Source organism: Vidua chalybeata, chromosome 4 (genome assembly GCF_026979565.1).
Source record: "Vidua chalybeata isolate OUT-0048 chromosome 4, bVidCha1 merged haplotype, whole genome shotgun sequence".
NCBI lineage: Eukaryota > Metazoa > Chordata > Aves > Passeriformes > Viduidae > Vidua > Vidua chalybeata.
In genome coordinates, this window is record NC_071533.1 from 40,130,064 (window position 1) to 40,150,700 (window position 20,637).

Consider the following 20,637-nt stretch of genomic DNA (forward strand, 5'->3'; position numbering starts at 1 on the left):
ATGTGATATTTTAGCCCATTCATAATATTGAAATAATTCTTTGAAGTACTGTGCAGCACCATATGGTATTTTATCCAGTTTCATCATTTGCACAGAATAGCTTGCAGTAGTTTGTTACACAATATTCTGAAATATACTGCAGCTGTAGTCTGCAGAAATATAAGCTTTCTCCTTTCTGCATTACTTATTAGGATCTCAGGGATGCTCTAAAAACCTTAAGTAGTAGAAGATCCACTTAGAAGGATAACAAGCTCCTGAAAAATCAGTTTCTATCCAAGAGGGAAAGAGATGGAAAACAAACAGTTAAAAATGAAAGTGTACAAAATTAATTTTACTTTTTCACTTTAGACACCTATAGCTCTTAAAATAATAGAAATCTTGGCATTAAAGAGATGGGTATACCTAGAGATATTAGCATGCTTGAGGCTATGTGCAAACTTAATTTCATTAAAAGCATTGTCTTTTATGCCTCCCACCACCAGCACTTTCTTCATTAAGAAGAGTAGTCAATGACTTGAATTTGCTTTAGCATTCAATGCACATTGGATGCATGTGTTCAAGTGCCTTGATATTTTTAAAAAAAGATGAGCCTAGCAGAACCTCAGTGTGATACATTAACAAGAACAGATTCATTAACAATCTTTATTTTAAAAGTACTTTTTATGTACTCACACAACAAAGGGAATTTTTTTCTGCTCTAGCCCATTCGCTCATCCTTTCTATTGCTGCCTTTGAAATTCCTTTCAGGCGTCCTCTGAAGTGGAAAGTTTTATACTGCTGTTACCAGGCATCCCTGCATGCTGTTGCATGCCACCTCCAAAATATTACGAACCCTTTTCCTTAAATACAAACTGAAAGTGCTTGGCACCACAGGGGAAAAAAAAAAAAAAAACTGGAAAAAAACCTAAACACACCTTTTTTAGACTTCAGTTATTCTTTTTATCTGCCTGCACTGTCAGGCTTTACAGGCAGTGTGATTTGCAGTCATGAGGATGTTGTGGTTTGTGTAGCAGACAGGTCTGGGCAGGCTGGCAGCTGCAGGTAAAGCAGTACCACTGCCCGAGCTCCACGCCTCTGCCCTGTGCTCCACGACAATCATTCACAGTAGCAACGCAAGCAGATGCACCAAAGCAAAGCTACCACAGTTCTCAGCCCAACACATTGATACACAGTGTTAGAAACTTCCCAAAATTTCACTGAATGAAAATAATTCCTTAATGGCAATGCAGTCAGTCACCCTATACTACATGCTGTAATTATTAAATAATTCTGTAACCATAGGTAAGAATAATTTTGGATAATTTTAATAATATTTCAAATTAAACACAAAGATGAAAATGTAAAACAAAAGTGAACACTAGCGAATATATATAGAATACAGTTTACAGAAAAGACATGTATGCACTGCCTGTGCAAATTGCAGAAAACAGAGCCTTATAAACAAACTGGCAAGGATGGTGGGAAAATTCTATTTAAAGACAACACAGGGTCCTAGAACATTAGCTGTAAATGCGTATAATAAGTAAAAAAAAAAAAAAAGTTCATCAACCTTACCAAAGGAATCTGAGATAATTCAGGAAGGACAGAGCATTGTTTCAGGTATTTTTACAATTTTGTTGAAACTGTCCAATATTCCATAAATTAATCCAAAACACACATTCTCTCTTTATCTACAGGAGCATTATGATGTGCTTATTCTAACAGCAACCTAATTGTGCACATGGCAATGTATGTAAGTATGGTTACAATCTCCAGTCTTACGAGTCCTTTGTGGTTACCAACCAAGCAATGAATTTTATTACTATAGTGATAAAGCTCATGTATGAATCTTACAAAAGATGAATGACCTCATTTTTCCTCAAAGGGGAGTTCCACTGCTACAAGAGTGACGGCTGGCAAAATAATTATGCAATCAAAAGACTAAACTGATTCAGCTGGAACTCAAGCTCTGTCAGTAATGCTGCTCACGAATGTTATGATCCTGGCAAAAATGGCATTAGAAGACTATGACAGTTTTTCAGATAGGTAATATTCCAGAGAAAGCTGAGTGAAGTTAGAGAAAGAGTGAGAGATGATTCACCTGATCCAAAGTGAAATTTGAAATTTATGTAAAAGGATACATTCATATACTGGCATTAAAAATTTTTAAATCTCTAGAATTCTCCATTAGCAAGCATTATAAACAGGAGCAATACTTGTTTTAAATGGATTGCACATTTAAGCCTTGAAATGTAAAAGTTAAAACCTGTAAAAAATACCATGCATTAGTTCTTTTATGATAGAATTTATTGTAATGGCAAATTCTACCATGCACAATGGTTTTATGTACTTGGACTAGTATTTCCAAGGAACACTCATGTATAGCATCTGAACATTCCCAAATTAAAGAATGCTTACAATGGTGTTACAAACAAATAAGAAACCCCAAATAAGAAACCTCAGTGTGATACATTAACAGGGCAGTTACTTACAATGAAACATAAGTTGTCCCCTGCAATTTACAAAAAAGCGCAGTTATAACTGAAAACACCACATACAACTGGGCAGAATGTTAAAAAGCTATTTTACAAGTATTACTAATAGCATTATTCAGGTTTTAGCATTAAAGAATAACAACACTAAACCCTCCCTTGAAGGTGATTGTTTCCATTGTTGATAGATCAGTAACTGAGATTTCAAAACTTAACCTCTGACTAAAAGATACCAAGTCTTTTTAGGTCATGGGGTCCTACATGAGGTCTCTCAGAAGAAAGCATAAAAGTCCTAAAATAACAAGCACACACACAGGTTTCTCTTAATTTGCCCTGTTGGATTCCCGTAATAAGGGCTTAATAGCTCCAACCCCAGAGCAACTCTGCAGTCATCAACAAGACCATTTACCACATGATTTAGCAAACGTATTTCCAAGATTTTCACTTACATGTGCTACACAGAATTGAAATTAATGTAGAGCAATTTATGAGTAATATTATTCTGGGATTCACAGTTCTTTGCATATCAGATCCAAGAAAGAATCTCAATTTCCCTGAGGCATACACAAGTCGCACAGTACCACCCTGTTCCTCACCATTTACTGTGCTATGGGCAACCAGCCCAGGACTGTGCCCTTTCCTTTTCCAGACCAGGATTTGGGTTTGAAGAAAGACAGAGGAAAAAAAGTAATAAAATGTAGTCCCATTCACATAAACCCATGGTGAAATTCACACTGTTTGCAACACCCAAACAAAATATGAAGCCACCTTTCAGAAAATGTGTTTTCCTTACCCCAGATTATTGCACCTGTCTGGGAACCGGAGCACCATGCAGACATCTGAGTAACAGCTCAACTAATTGTCAGCTTTGCCTTCCTCTGTAGCACCACCAGCTAAGCATTCCTAACAGAAGGAAGCACCAATGTAAGGCAGTGTGCCAGCTGAAATCAGAGATACCCAGAAGATTGCAGAGACTATTTAAACCAATGGATCAACACTCTCTCCTGGCTCTCCCACTCACTGTACCTTTTCCACAAACTTGTTTGAGGGGAATGTATGATCATCATACAAACTGATAGGTGAGGGCAGGAACCCATTTTAATGGCCTCTCTTCCCCACCATATTCTCCACACTTCAAAATCCATATAAATTAAGTCTACCCATATAGCTCTTGTGTGATCATATTATTCCTTAAAGAAAGCAGAGTCCTCCAACAGAGGACACACAACTCTAGCTCAAGTCTTTGCAGTACTGATTAGCTTATAGATCTTGCAAAATAAACTTCAGCTCAGCCCTGGGGTTGCTTACATTTTTTTAACCCTCTCCCTCAGCTTTAAGGCAATGGCATCTACTCTAACCTTACATATTTTTCTTTAGTGAAATGACAGTCATGGTGAGTGCATGCTCACCACCCTGGTTTTATTCAGTTTATTCCTCCAGCCCATCAGCAGTAATTGAAATTAAATGTGTCCACATAGAATGATGGTCTAGTACTTCCAATAAGTGTCTTCTGAAGAGCAAAGTCTTCTCTTTTAACAGACTGTCAATTGATTTTGTTAAAATTATTTCATTCTGACCATATTCTAAAGGACTGACAACTAATTACAAAAAAAACCTTACAGTCTTTTCCATGATCTCATAAAAACAAACTAATAAAAAAAGATTCAATGGAATTTGAGGTCATCATACAAGACCTAACTTGATACAACCTTCCATGTCGGCAATGAATTGCTGATAGTTACCTTTGTAAGCAGAGTTCTCCAAGCAGTGCCAAATCCACCTGGCACCATTTCTGCTGGAGAGAAAAGTAGCTGTTTATTCCATATGAGGAGGCATCAGAAGTCTTTAAAAACCCACACTGTCCAAAAGGACACAAAATGGAAGGAAGTTAGACTGGTGGCATCTCCCTGTGCTCCCAGAAAACCCACACCAAACTTCAACCCTAATTTGTATTTTAGACATACTCTTATCATTATCTTGACATGTTTGCTTCTAGAAACAGAAGAAACTAACTTGTCTTAGTTAATTTTTAGTCTTTTGGTACGTCACCTTCCACAACTTTTCAAAGACCTCTCATTACAGCACTGACATATTCATGACTAGAAGGACAAAAGAAAACCATCAACAGAAACCAGACATGCTTTCTATCTTCTCTTCTTAACAAATAAAAAAGTGAGCAAACAGGAGAAGCAGGAGATAGGAAGCAACAGCTTAACATCAATTAATTTGTTTCCAGAGAAATAATAGAAATAAATAGTGCAAGATGGATAAATGACTCAGCTGCCATCTGCTTCTGTACTCAGCAGCACTTTGGAAACACAGCTACTACAGTGAAGTGTTTTGCAAATACTGCAGCAAAGAGGGCAGTATGTAAACAGAGGAGAGTGAGGGAACAAAGCAAAACTGATACCCACTCATCTGTAGGAGTTTCTTACATGTGTCACCTTTCTAATCACAAAGCAGAGAATCTCTTCAGATAATGTAGGTCCCATGTGTGTTCTGGATCTGCAACTGCCAGCTCGATGCTCCTACACCTGCTGATACGCAGAACTACCCATGCAGAATATTTATTTTGTTCAGAAACATTCCTAGTACCTCAGAGTAACACATCCCTCCACAGAAAAGCATCTACAATTTTGGTTTCAGTTTCCTTAAAATCCAACTAATCTGATTACAAGCAGACAAATACAAGAGAGTAATTATAGACTACAGAAGTGTAAACTATCTTAGTTTTTTTGGAAAAGTATTTTTCAGCTACTTTTGTGACAGATTATTAGCTAGTTTACTATAAGTGCTATCAATCAATATAGCTATATGTTTCTATAAAATTGTAAAAAATATGTTAACATTTCTAACTATCTATCTAACTAAATTAACTATCTAACTAAATTACTGTCTAACTAACTATCTATCTAACTAAATTACTACAGATGTAATTTCAAAAATTTATTATCCCAGGTACAAATTCCACTCAACTGGCCACTGTCTTAGTGACTGATAGATAAGAAAACTACCAATATTATATTCTCCCATCGGTTTCTCACAAATGGCAATTGCCCAAGGAGCAACTTTGGTAACTTTAAGCACATCACAGTTATGCACATTGGCTCATATCCCTTGACGGTTTCTGCTTCCTGCCCCCAAGGTATGACACCAAGAAATCCTAACACCTCAGAAGTTCTGAAACACTGATGAATTAGCAGCATCACAGAGTTAACAGAGATGCATAAGTGCGCACATGCAGGAAAATAACTAAATTCAAATTAAATTTCAAGGTCCTCTTAAAAAAATTCTAAAAATTAATCCAGACGTATACCATGTTTCAAAAAAAAAAAAAAAGGAGAAAGTGAGAAGCAGAAAAGAGCTAGGAAAAAATGCTAGCACATACAAGTACAGGCAGCAGGAATACAGCAGGACACACTTGATTCCGTTTGCCTGTTCTAAGTGCTCATATGCATCAGAACCTCTACATCTCTAATGCAGAGCTCCTTTTTCTCACACCACTTTTCTCACGTTCTGGTGAAATAACTCTCATTTTGCGTTTGTTTTCACACAAAATAGTGAATACCAGACTTCTAGAAAACATGCAGATGACTTTTATAATTTACATCAACACTAATGATCTACTTTATCTCATGTCTAGACAACTGTAAGAATTACCATTTCTGAATAGTGCATACTCAGTCTCTGTAAGGAAGTAGCCCTGGACTCTCCCATGATTTTTTTCTAACTATAAAGAAGAATTCTGTTACAATGTCTGGCTCAGAAATAATGGCAGAATTTCTAGATGGGAAAAAAAGTTCATATTTTATTTTTTGATCAAAAAATTCTAATACAAGTATTAACTTTCAAATCAAGTTATTCTTCCCTGCCCTGAAAATAACTAAAATAAAAAGAAGTGTCTTGGACAGCTCAGTCATTGTTAACTAAGGCATTTACAATGTGTACAACTGCTGAAAGCAAAATCAGCACAGACAACAAATCCATCCAAACAATCTGGTGACATAACACTGAATTGTTACTCTAAAAACTCACAGCATCATTTGTTATCTTAGAAACTTTCCATTTAATTGCAATTAGCACTACATGAATAGAGCTGTCTTGGACTGTGCCCACTAAAGCTTCTAGAATTATTCTAAAATTATCCTTTTACCCAGTTTTCATGGTAAAGCTTCTTCGAATTAAGCAAGTACAGTAACAAAAAGATTATGGAATTCTGGGTTCAATAAATGGTATGAGAAAGTCATTAAAGAAATAAGTATTTCTCAGGGTATGCCAACCTTGAAAAAGCTAAAAGCTGGAAGGTCAGCTTTAGGTCATTCTCTACATTACAACACAGGAAAACAAAGCTCCCAGGCTCTTCTTGAGAGACAGCTAGGGCTATCAAAGAGACATCTGCAGATTTCTTAACAGAGACACTGATCTAAATCAAACACTCCTGGATGCAAATGGAGCATTAAAGTCAGATGACTTATGGAGAAGTTCTAAATTTATCATGGAAAGATAGCAGCAGCTTAATTAAGGCTGTTATCAGCTTCCACTATGAATATTTGTTATCAGCTCTCCAGTTCTCACCTCAGACATCTGACTTGATTTAGCAACTAACACACATTCAAGACAGTTCAGTACTTATGGGAAGGTTATATACAAATACACATTTGTTAGATTCCAATTTTCATATATTTTACCATTAATTACTTATTTCTTCAAGTAGATTTGCACAAAAAATAATTATTTTAGTTAAAGCACAGTGCTTTTGACAGTTTACTGGCAATTCTAGTGACTGGCAATTTTGAACTGGCAATTCTAGTGACCTGAAAAGGAACGTTTAGTTCACAAAGGCGTTCACTGATAGCTACACAAGTTTGTTTTATTAATTTAACTCCAAAGATTTTCAATACGCAGAACCAAGCATTGAATTTGTGAATAGCTCACAATTTTACAAGATTACAAGGGGTCATGAAAATTACTACTGGGTCCCTCCTGTACTGAGAGTTACGTAAGCTGTTCCTTTGTTCTGCAGATAACTGAGCTCTGTGTGTGAGCAGTATTCTATCTTGAACATTGCCAGTGCACACATAATTCTTAACCTGCTTCCTCTAGTTAAGGTTCCTTTTATCCTTGAAGTCAGTCTTTTCTCCACCTTTTCTGCTTCATCATCCTTGCCAAGAAATCCAGATGTTTACAAAACCAGATTACAATTTAATAAAAATTTGCACAGTTTTTAAGTGTTCACAAAGCCTGACTCAAAAAAAAAAAAAAAGGCAGCCTGAAAATGACAGATTTTTCCTCTTCTACAGCATTTTTGCACCCACTTTGTGCAACACATGAGCTTAGCCCCTGAAGAGCCAGCCAGTAGGCTGCACAAGACAACAAAAAAAGCTAAGTACAAAAACACCATTACAAAATTATCATCACTTGGAAACCAGACATGATGTCCCAAGGTGACACTGAAAGGAAAAAAGTCAATGGTGGATGTGGCCTGTTCTATCATAGCCCTGCTGTCAGCAGATTCTCTCTAGGAGCAAAGAAACGAAGGTGATGTATTGTTGCAAACCGTGTTCCTTACAAAAAGCAAGCCCCAATCCTTCAAGGTGATCTATGAAGCCAGAGATACAGGTTCTTTTTGTAGTGGAAGATTAACATGCATGAGATCACACTGTAGTCACACGTTTCCTGTAATGTTATTTGCTGATAATCCTTTAACAATTTTAAAGCTTAAATTTTAAAGAATATGGGTGTTCATCATTAACCTTATCATTATCACTGGTTTTGCAGTGCAGCAGTTAAAAATAGACAAAATAAGCATGAAAGAAACCATGGGAGAAAAGAAAAAGAAGAGCTTTTAGAACAAAACTAAACCAAAGTATTTTTCAAGAAGCAGCTAAAACTACCAAGTGAAGATTGAATACTTGCTCATCACACCATTTACAGACCTCTAAAGGAAACAATTTGCCACTGTCAAACAACACTAAGCAGTCGATGATAACATCTATATTTAGGCTAACTCTTTTAATTATAAAAGATGGTGGCCTTTTTTTTTTGGTCCCTGAAATAATCTAACAGATTCATTTTCTGAAGAAGGTTTTTATTACTCAATAGGGAGAAAGTAGTAATGTGCCTTTGCCAAGTGAAATTATCACCATATTGCTCAAAGTCAGGAACTTCCCAAAACATTCCTCTTCTGTCATCTTCCACACCAGAAAAATTAGTGAACTAATGACAATAATAGCTTAATGTGGTCTTGACAACAAAAGACAAGTCCCACACTGATTTCAAGGGAAATAACAGTGGTGTACAGAAAACCTTGAGACACAATAAATTTCTGAAAGCCTATAACAGGTTCTTGCTATTCTTGGTAATTTTCACAACATCTGGCTCATGATACCTGTAAATCACCTTTAAGTGGAAAACCTCACAAACCAGCCTAAACCTCAGACCCAGAAGACCCTAGACCACGGAATAACAGCCTCCTCCTGTTAGTGTCTTATATATTCAGCCCTGCATTGAAAATATTCTTTAAAGCTTTGCTGTGGTGCCTCATCGTAATTACAGCTGTGCAAAACAGAGCCCATTAACACCCCGTGCTCCCCAGACCACCCGTGTCAGAAGCAAAGGCCTGGGGCTCCACATATGCACAACTACACAGCAAGACAGGCACTGCAGGCTGCAGCCTGCCCAGAGACAGAATGGCCAGAGATTCCTACGCAGTCCTGTCGCCTAGAGCACAAGTACTGTCATGCAGCTCCATTTATATGCATACAATGTTTAAAACGGAAAAAAAAAAAAAAAAAAAAAAAGGAAAAAAAAGTTCTTAGGTACATCAAACTTCTACCACGGTTCCCCACTCAGTCTGGCAAAACTCCATGAGAGGTTTTACACTGCATTGCTTTTTGCAGCCAAATGAGGACGGATGCAAACTACTTTGCTATGTCCTGATCTCACTCTGTTTTGAGGGTTAAACTGGAGATGCCATAAACCAGTACCTGGAACTTACAGAATTACACAGAATTTTTACCTCTCTGTCTGAAATAATGTATTTTTTTTTCTGCTTTATTTCAAGTTTTAGATAAGTCAGAATATATTTGAAGACTCACAATATATTACTGGATTATGTAAGAACTTTTACAAGGACACAAATAAAAGCTAACCTTTTGAGCTTGAATGACCTCAGAAAAAAATATCTTCAATGCTTAAAAATCTTTCCAAAATCTTTGGGTTTTCAATGCAAGCAAAGGAAAACAAAGGAATTAAAACATTTTATGGAGCATTTCATTAAAGGCCAAAACCACGTATTTCTTCATTTTTGTACTCTCACACCTTTTGTTACATTCTCAGCAAATACAGCAGATCTCAGCAAGATATTTAACAAGGCTAAAAGACAACCTGATTGAAGTGTTGAGAACAAAAGCAGGCTGAAAACATGTTCTACTTTGTATTAAAAATATTCACTTCTTCATTGTCTTATGCGATGCATACTAGATTTAAAAAAAATTTAGATACATAAAATTATCATTATGTATTTCTAATTTTTTTAAAATTAAAATAGCTGATTTAATTTTCATCTGTTTAATGAATCCCATCAGTTATTCATACATTCTTTATCATTCAGTTTGGCTACCAATCAAAGTTATGCTTGAGAACAACAAGGACAAAAAGCAAGCAGGATCAGGGGTACAGTTAGATTTCCTTACACTAACAACTATCATAAATTATTTACTGAACTTCAAAGCTTTGAAACTGGTGATGAATATGGTAGGAAAAAATAAGATGTGTTTGTTTACTATCAATTATTAATTACATATGTTTTACAGTATAACATGAAGAAAATAATAAAAATGTATTGCACTCATTTCACTAAAATTTACTGTTCCATTTTACTAAAATTTACTGTATCCATTCAGAGATGATGCATTAATTATTTGGTAACTTTGTAATAATAAGACATGGAAAAAAACCTGACAAGTTAAGAAAAAAAGGGATTGAATCCATACTTTGCAGTAAGAAATGTACATCTGTATATGCAAAACATTTTCAGGACTAGGGAAAATGAAGTCCTGAATCAAAATAAACTACTTATATAAGCCAACTCAAGTAATAAAACATTTAGAACCTAGAATACAAATGAAAGCTGAACTAAATTCAGTTCCAAAGCAGACAGATCAAAGAATTAACATGTCAGTCCCTCTACACAAAGCAGGAACCAAACCAGCCATTAAAGGTTCAAATTTTCTAGTGATTGGAAGTAAATCTGGGATGCCCAACTGTATGGCTGTATGGCAGATAGCTGCTGGTTTTAGTGCGCCTTAGGTCAGACGTGGCAAAATTCACACTTCTAACCAGTGCTGTTTGTAATAGATTGGATGAAACACGTTTACAAAAGAATCAATAAATGTAAAGACTGGAAAGAATTAGAGAGGCTTGCAGGCTTGTACCTATTGTCTGGGGGAATTAGATGTCAGTTTGAGCACTATAACTCCAACAAAGGTTTCCTAGTTTTAATTTACTAGAACACATAATGGGCTATGTAGAAGCTGGGAAAGACTCGTCTGTCTGAATATATTACTTAACAAACACTTTAATTAATGTTACAAACATTATTATAGTCTGGCATACTCCTCTTCTGCTCATTCACTCTATTTTGCCATCTTATCATCAAAGGGCATTTCTTTGTAAGGTTGTTCCACTAACTCTCAGAAGCAAGAAACAATGCAACATGCTCAAAACATGGATCAAAATAAATTGCAATACACAGGAATGCTAAAAGCTATATCAGTAACTAGAGATACACAGCCTTCTAGTGTGTCTTACACAGCATATATATTTGTATAACTTAAGCATTTCTACAGGTTAGCTATACTATATCCTAAATGCATATCTTAAGAAAATTTGCCATTTGTAAACAATTGTATAAAACAAATGCATAAAACAAGACAAGTAAATAACTGTTGGCTACAGTGAAAAGAAAAAAAAAATTAAAAAACCAAACCCAACCCAAAAAATCACCACCACAATTTTCCAAAAATTTCAAAAAGACTGGCTGATGTCAGAAAATATAGCTCAAGTCTGGTTCACAAAACATCTTTCCTGCAGTTGTTCAATTCTTCAACTAGTTCTTGTGAAACACAAGATCCATACACTTTTCTAATGAAATATTGCACAACTACTGGACTTCTATACATCAGCTTGATATGACTTTAGTTCAAATGTGCAACCTAAATAAAAAAGACACAAGTTTTGTATTCCAATAAAATAAATAAGACATAAGGTATAGTTTAACACCAGGCTGAACTTCAAGGGTTACCTTTGAGATTCACAATACATTTTCTCACATTATCTGATATATAAAGTAGAAAATCAGGAAACAAAGATGAACAAACCATCCATAAGTTTCTCCAAATAAACCATATGGTCTAGTGTTCCAACAGACAAAATGAAATTTTAAACACAATAGGACTGTTTAATGCCATATTCCACTGGGTAAAATTGGATACAGAAGGTTGGATTTCTCCATCCCAGGTTCCCTCTTCAAACCACAAACTGTTCATGTGCAGCTGATAAGTACAGTATCTCTGAAACTCCCTTTATAACCCAGTGCATACATTGAAACAATCACTGGAGTGCATTTTTTCCTAGGGAAATGAGCAAAGAACCCAATTTCTGAAGACAAAAATGTATTCTATCACAGGGTTTTGAATAACAAGTTATTGAGTTCTTGTTCTATCTATGATGGGAAAGTCTCACTTGGGACTTTTTGGTTCATTTGACAAGAAGTTGTTATGACTGTAAAGGCAAAGGTATACATATATCTACATTACAAAGAATGTCCTTGTTACGAAGAAAGACTTTGCTGATATTCCTAACCCCAGACAAAGAAAAGCATAATGTGTATTCATTTTTATGTATTAAATACTTGCATGTTCAGATATGAGAACATTGCTGCATGCTGGTGGATTTGGTTTCCATCCTGTCAGCAATAACCTGTGTGCTTGATGCGCTCCCTTGTGCTTCAGCTAGTACAAAGTACTGCTTTACTACATCTACAGCAACACATGTTTGGCATCCTGCTTTCTTCTCATTTAAATCTACTTTAACAACTTGGGAGCCTTGTCACTTGGACAGCCAAGGTCATGAGTTTTGAAGAAGGTTCACTGCAGGCAAATCCCAAAGGGATATATGAGTGTCTCTTTGTCCAGTCACATCAAAAGAAAGTTTTAAAAAGGGTTAATCGACACTTTAAAATAAAAAGGAAGTGCACTCCACAACAGACACTCCTGTTTATGCTCCTTTGGGCTGTTCATTGTACAAATCTAGTTGACAGAAATTGGAATGAAAAGCTTAAAACCAGCTATTCCTAGAAAAAGCTGCCTCAGAAAAAGAGAACACACGATTAACCTTTTGGTATATCCTTAGCCTAGTAAATGATAGCATTCCACCGTGCAGTAACATATTATGCAGTTCCTTCTCTGAAAATCTCACTAAAATTTATATATCAGTATAGGCCTTAATTTCTACAATAACACAAAATTAAGTAATTAAGATGTTAAAAAATAAAATCAATACTTCCTTCTCTTGGTAAGCCCCTACCCTCCCCAGTAAGGGGAGAGTTACTACCACCCTTCTATAACTGATGAGTGTCCAGTTTTTAAAACTGAGGTACAGGGGCTGGCATTCCAGTATTTTGAAAAGAGGCAAAACACATCTTCCGTCAATAAAGGTTTTTCACAGTGAGAAACTTCAGGGAAATACTGTCCTTGCAAAAAACGTGATTGACCTCGCCTCAACCAAAAACTAGATTCCCAGATATACACTCCTATAAAATCCACTATCATTGTGGTTATATAACTGAACAAATAGTTAAAGTACCTTTTCTGTTGCCAATGAGAGAGGGAAGAAACACCTATTTAAAATATTTGCCAACTAGAGGTGGGGGAAGTAGGAAGTTCTGCACTCCAATGGATGAAGGGTAAAAGGTATATAATACTGGTAAAAGATAAGCACAAATATTTCTGGTTATAGACATCCATAGAAACAGGCAAACTGTTTTATACATGGTAATGTCAGGTTTCTTAAACACTATTCTTATTTATCCAGTTTCCTTTCACTTCCCTTCCGATACAATACCAAACAACACACTTAATGACCGCTTACCTCTAAAGTTAAAGAAATAGTTGCCTGATTGTTGCCAATGTCTCACAGACTTTCTTTCACCTTGCAACAGACTCCTATGGAAAATGGAAAGCCAATTATTGACGCAGAATCAACCAGAAGTGTGCTCTTTCTTACTAACACAAAATTACAATCAGACTACATATTTATTTTAAGTATTTCAGTGCTAGAAGTGCTCTCTACAAGGAGAAGTCCAGCAAGAGCTGCAGTATGAAAGCAGCTTCTTTGGTTTATGCTCAGGTTCAGGAAGAGAGGAAAATGATTCAGTGGACAACAACAGAAAGATGAAGCAGTCTGTTCCTACTTGCTAGTTCACCCAAAACCAGTAAGTATTTACCACAGGGATGGGCAAACACCTGCACAGGATGCTCAGAGAGGTCATGGGGTCTCCTTCCTGCCAGGATTCAAGACTCAGCCTGGACACAGTATGGAGAAACCCAACCTAAACAAGCCTGCTTGGAGGTGATCTAGAAGATGAATGAGGAAACCTCTGGAGGTCCCTCCAAACCTAAATGATTATTCATATACAAGCAGAGAATAATTTTTAACCAATTATTTTTCTAGTCGTACAAGCTCTGCATTGAGGCACACTGGACTCCTGCCAGAGCGAGTAGCCTGAAGAATATGGCAGCCTTCATGATCCATGGAAGATTAGTAAGTGACTGGCACATAGCAGAAATAAGAAATTTTGGAATTTTTTAATTTTTTTGACACTAACACCCAGAGAGGTAACAGGCTCCAGGACACCTGAGATATACTTTTCTTTCTTTTTTTTTTTTTTTTTTTGTGATGTAACAATTATTTCTCATTTAATTTTTAATTATTAGAAAAGAAATAACTTGCTTTGTCTAATTATAAATGTTAGTGCGTCATTAAATAGCACTCCAGAGAATGCTTCCATATTTTAGGTACCCCTGTGAAAAATTTCTTTTTTCTTCCCTTCTGTATGAATCTCTAGGTAGCATGTAATCCTGCTGCAAATCTTTATTCACAAGTAGATTTTCCATCAATATATTTCCACTGTTAATCTAGACTACAAATGCAGAGCAAAAGAAACATACATCTAGGAGACAATACCTTAAATTTAGCACTAACATGACAAATTTTTCTTTCCACAAAATTAAACCTGTCAGTCCACATCTGTTCATGAAGAAGGAAACAACTCAGTATTCCAGCAACTTCTATTCCAGCAACTTTTCAAAACAAAAGTCTAGGCTTACTATACTCATCTCCAGTGCAGGAATCATTAACATAAAATATCTCTTGATTCACGAGCATCACAGCAGGCAAGACATTACTTTCACCCATTCTGCACTTGCAGTTGATTTTTCCATGTTTATGCTGTTTGGATAGACAAGTAGTAGGGCACATTCAGCTGCAAACCCCTTCAGAAGCACACCTGACACTGCTTTACATTAAATAAGTGCTGCAAGTACCAGTGTGGGATACTCTGTACACAGAAATCCATAAGAATATACTGCTGTTAAGACATTAATACAGTTTAGCCCATTTGAGAGAATTTTGAATGCTGGTGCCCAAGCCATTTATCGTACTACATATGGTACTGGTGCAGCTAATCAATAGTATTTGTAACTTAACAAGACTGAAAAGGCAAACCTACGGTCCAGAAAAACAAACATGGCTTGCTTATGCACACTTAGTTATGAAGGATGAAAAGAATTTTTTTTTTTTTGCTAATGATGCATTACCAAAGTATTCTGAGTATTCTATTTGTTAAATGCCATGCAGCTCACATAGCATTAACTAATGCAATCCTCATCTGAATTGACATCATTTAAATAAGACAAGTACCATATTTCATACAGGCCTAAAATTTTAGAGCATTTTCTTGACCCAAATGGCACATTCTATTTTTGTCAATTACATATATTAAAAAGAAGGAAGCAAATTAAGACAAAGTAGCAGGGGAAAAAAGCAATCTTAGAATGTTCAGGTAGTTTCTGTGCTGTAGAAACCACATATATACATGCCAGATTTTCTTTAATTATTTTTCTCCTAACTATACAGTTAAATCAGCCAAGAGATCCTATGTTGGTAGCTGTCCTAAGGAGTCAATTTCAACTCTTGACACAAAATATAACATGCTAGGACATTTAGCAAAATTCAATTATATTATAAAACACTTTAGCTAACAAAGATATTAACTTTCCCCATTTCTGCTCCCATTTTAAGGAATCAAACAGACCGTTCTTATTTTACTGTTTTCTAAAATCTAAAGACAGTTACTTAATGAGCAAAAACATTTGCTCACAACCCAGAGTGATCCTCACATCCCAAGACCCCTTCAGATAAAGTAGTTCTGTCAGGAGCCTGAAAATGACTTTTTTTAGTGGTTATCATATTTTCTGATTTGCAACTTATCACTGTTTATTTTTCCTCCACCAGAAAACACCCAAACCTTGGGTCTTATCTATTGGTCCTACTGTATAATTTACTGCCAGAAAGATAAAACCACATAGTTGATCTACTCACATCTCCAGCTCAGAGCTACAGTTCCTTATCACACAGCTTTATACAGCTTAAAGACTAGATGTATACAAGAGCAGTAGCCCAAACCAATTACTGTGATATCAACGACTAGATTTTTCTACCTAAGAATTCCAAAACCCACTCCTCAACTTGGATACTGGTTACTCTATGTTCCAGCTCAGCAATAGAAACAAGGATATTTCTTAGTTCTCCTGATCTCTGTTTTCAGTAACAGATTTCTGGGAGGCCATGTGAGATCATGGGAAGCTTGGGTTTGGAGTTTTTTCATTTGCTTGGGTGTTGTGGTTTTTTGCTGGGTTTTTCATTGGGGGAGAGATAGGTATGGGATTTTTTCAGTTTGTTTTTTTAAGTGTTTTGTTTCTAATTAAAACCTTTTCCTTTACAGATAAAAAATAATTGTTTAATCATGGCTATAGTTTTTCCATCCTATATCAACACCTTTTAATCTCTTTTTTAATCTATTAATCTTTTTTTTTAATCTATTATTTGTAATTCGTAATCCAATTTTTCCTATAAATACCTATTTTTCATCTCTGAGGCATGTCAGTGAATATTTCTTTTCCCCTAATATACCTGTTCTAACAATGCATCAAAGAGGAGAAATCTAAAAGTAGTTATCTAACATACACATACTTACTGGAAGCTGGTTTAAGCTTAGTGTGTTGTTTTAGAAGGTTAATACTGACTGCGATCAAAAACGAAAGTTATTTGTATTTCCACTTACTAAAATAAAGCATCAATAAGAAGCAAATGAATGACAAATTTCTGATTGTGAGGACTGAGGTGTTAAATATAAAGCTACATAAACTACATTCAAAACAGCAAACAACTAATTCCTACTCAATTTATGGAATTGTGCTATATATATCACACTATTATTCAACAGAGGGCATTCTGCTGATCAGATATTATGTGGACACGAGCTCCATGTTAGCCTTAAATTTGTACTCAAAGGAGCAAAATAAAGACCATTTAACAAAATTTTTTTTAAAATTGCCATTGCAAATATATTCTCCTAAAGGAATTCTCGATATCGTAGGGATAACACTGAACGCACACACACAGAAGATTTATCTTCCACAAGCATCAGAGCACTTGACCAGGATTGCGACCATTCCTTTTTCATAAATGGAAAAACCAGGATGAAATGTTATTTTCATAAACACAGCAGCAGGCATGAAAATAATCAAAGTCCATAATTACAATACTTTTACTGTATTCTACAGAGAGAATGTAATATCTTTAAATGCTAATTAATTGTTTAATTTTAATATTAATAAAGATTTCAGGTGAAACATGCTTAATTTTACCCAAATAACTAGTAAACACTGAATGAGTTGATATTTAACATTCCTTTCCATGGACCTCAAACCAAGAATGTGCTAGATGTAAGAAATACAATATCTTGAAATTGCGTAGTCTTCTTTTCAAAATATGGAAGACTTAAACAGAATTAGTTTTATATAAATCTAACATCACCCATCGCTACCTGAAAGGCCTAACAACTGTTACTAGTTCAGTGAAAGTACTAAATAAAGAAGCTGCCCAGTACATCTTGGAGTATATTTCTATCACAATGAAAACAAATTAGAATTGGAAATAATGTTTATTTACACCATAAATATTCTATTCTTGATTTTTTTTTCTTATTTGTAAATTTTTTTTTTTTTTAAAGCATCTTAGAATGTTTTTGAACAGCTGGTTCATTCAGTTGGTTCTCTTGGAATTTCATACTCGAGAATTTTTCTAGAGTATCCCAAATTAATTGGCACATTTTATTTCTAAGTCATCTACTTACCAAAGAAACATGACTACCTCACATTAACTAACTACATAGAAGCAACATGTTAGGCTAGACACCAATTATTCTAATTATCTTTGGGTTTACAGCTCAGACAGATTCTTAACTCCTGATGAAGTCTCCTGTTTTCTTGCAGCAGTACATACTGAAAACATTGCTGTTTTTAAAAGATAAGCCATACTGAATATTTTTGTGCATTTGCCACAGGCAAATAGTATTTTTTTCTGGACAATTTGATCTTGCACCGTAAATTGTACGCACAGTGCATGTTTCACTCACAGATCAATTTGGTAAACGGAAGCAGAAAATTTTCTGAAAGGGAAGGATTTTGCTTTAAGACCTTCCACATAATTTTTTCACTTACTTGGTCAGAGAAGACAACTGGACACTTACAGCATGCGACGTATTTCATTGCTCTCCTCCTTTTGAAGGGCACAGAGCTGTCAGACCATGGGGAAGAGCAATAATGGATTTGTAACCAAGAAGTACTTTGTCTTTGGGAGACCACTCAGAAAACATTAACTACAGCAATGGCTAAGAGGTCTTTGTTGTCCCAGTAAAAATGAAAAATACGAAAGTATTTTTGCTATCTGCGACTTCACTCAAACTCCGACCTTATGATCAGAAAGTCAGAAGCACCTGTGTGACTCAGTAGCTTTGGTCAGATTCACGATACGGCCTCTACAGTGGATCACTGCAAGGATGGAAAACACTTTCTGGTCAAAAACTCAAGTGCTTGTGGACTGTGCTGTTTATTCTGCTGTATCATCAATTTAAACCTTATTACCTTCAATTAACAGCTGAAAATGACTGCATACATATATACATGTGCACATACATTAATATGAATGTACTGTGTGGCTCAAGCAACTACGTGGCTCAAGTAACCATTTAAACAATGTCACTGAATTAAACAAATCTTTGTGGTATGTGCTTTGGTTTCAATTTTAAACCTTTTAGTATTCACTTTTATTAAAGAAATGAAAGTATGTTTTTACAGAATACATAAAGGATAACAAAAAATAAGTGCACACAGCAGTCTGCTTTATTCCACACAATTGGCTAATTTTCGGTACAAAAGCACCGTTGAGATGTTAATCAATTCAGATACACAGCTTTACAATAAGAACAAAAACTAAAATAAAAAGAGTAGTGAACAGAAGAATTTAAGAACTGGAAACTGATAAAAAGCTCTTATAGCCAGATATTCCACAGTCTAAGCTGCAAACCTGCCTTAGTTACCTATAACCACATGTGATTATTAGCATTGTGAAATTCTGTATATAGAAAACAGAACAGAAATGTTTTAATGTATAGCACTGCTAAATACATCAAAATTAAGCTCTGACAAAAAATCCTGAGATGGTATAAGAGGGTTGTTTAAAATAGCATTAAAAATACTATGAATAATGGTATTATTTGTATAAAGTTAGGCATTCTATAGATAATAAAAATAAGTCAGTTTGTTCTAAAACAACTTCGAAAAAATATAACAAAGGCACCTCTTTGACCCCCAGAAAAAGATACCAGCATGCATAGAAACAATTTCACCCCCAGTCCCCCTACAAAATAAACAAAAACAAAGCAACACACCCAGACACTAAACAACATGTCACAAAGAATATTAGTCTCTTCAAAAAGCCCTTTAAAAATCTTGCCTAGCAAAGGTAAACAGTAAAAAGGCAAAGCTAAGCACTATTCTCATATCACTCAACATTCTCTATTCCAAACCAACGACCTCATATTTCTTCACTCACTTGTTACTTTTTCTGGTCCCTTCTTGCGTCCTCTCACCTGCTCCTGCACAAACCTTGTTTAAGAGCTGAGCTCTGTGGTCATGCATGGCTGTGATTCTAAAAGACCAAAGGCTGAAAGAGGGGAGGGATATCAAGTACTTTCCTCCCACTAGCTCTTCAAATCTTTTCAACTGTAAGGGCTTGATATCCAACATGTACTTTCGCTACAACTGAAAAATTATTTTAACTTAAAGTAAAATAAAGCCCAGACTTGTGCAGCAGAGAGAAAAATCCAGCTATTTTTTTGCTAAGTGAATCATCCATTAGATTCAGTTTTTAATCTGAGATCAGAACTATCCATAAACTTAGCCCATGCAAAACAAGAGACAGATAGTAACTCAGTTGTTTCAAAAGAACATTTAACATAGCTAACCAATTTTGAATTTCAAAAGTCTACTACTTGACGGCAGTGTTCCACTCTCTTGCAATACTGTATCACTGTTTCATTGATATTTAAAATATGCAGTCTATTGCCAGTGTGATGATTTTTTTTTCAAGGCAGAATGTGTGAGGCTGACACTGAAATATCTGTTTCTTATATTTCATCCTTCAAAAACCAGATTGACCTCAAGTTTCTACTCGGGTACCATGACTTTCGGTTTCACCCATCCCTCGGTATTTGCTACACCGTGCCAACACCAGCCAAGAAAAACAGTAACAACCCAACCTCCTCAAGCTCGGCTTCTTGTAGGATTTCTCTGTCAGGAAGTTCCATACGTTTTCTTCATCCCAAAATACTTATTCTAAGGATAATATAAGCTCAATTTTCTTCCACTATCACATTGTTGAGTCTGCTCTTGATACAGACTGGCACTTTTTCAGTTCCCATGGATCCCTAGGACCTTCCTGGCTTACCCAAAACACGACAAAAATCTCCTCCATAAGCGGT

General features: G+C 35.7%; 1 protein-coding gene across 1 annotated transcript in view; it reads right to left on the minus strand.

The window, feature by feature from the left end:
• The window catches only part of TENM3 (teneurin transmembrane protein 3), a 666,217-nt gene that overhangs the window by 359,622 nt on the left and 285,958 nt on the right, over positions 1-20,637 (minus strand). The window contains exon 5 of the mRNA XM_053940099.1: positions 13,623-13,696. The gene's annotated coding sequence lies outside the window, so the exon portion shown is untranslated. The remainder of the gene's footprint in view (positions 1-13,622; positions 13,697-20,637) is intronic.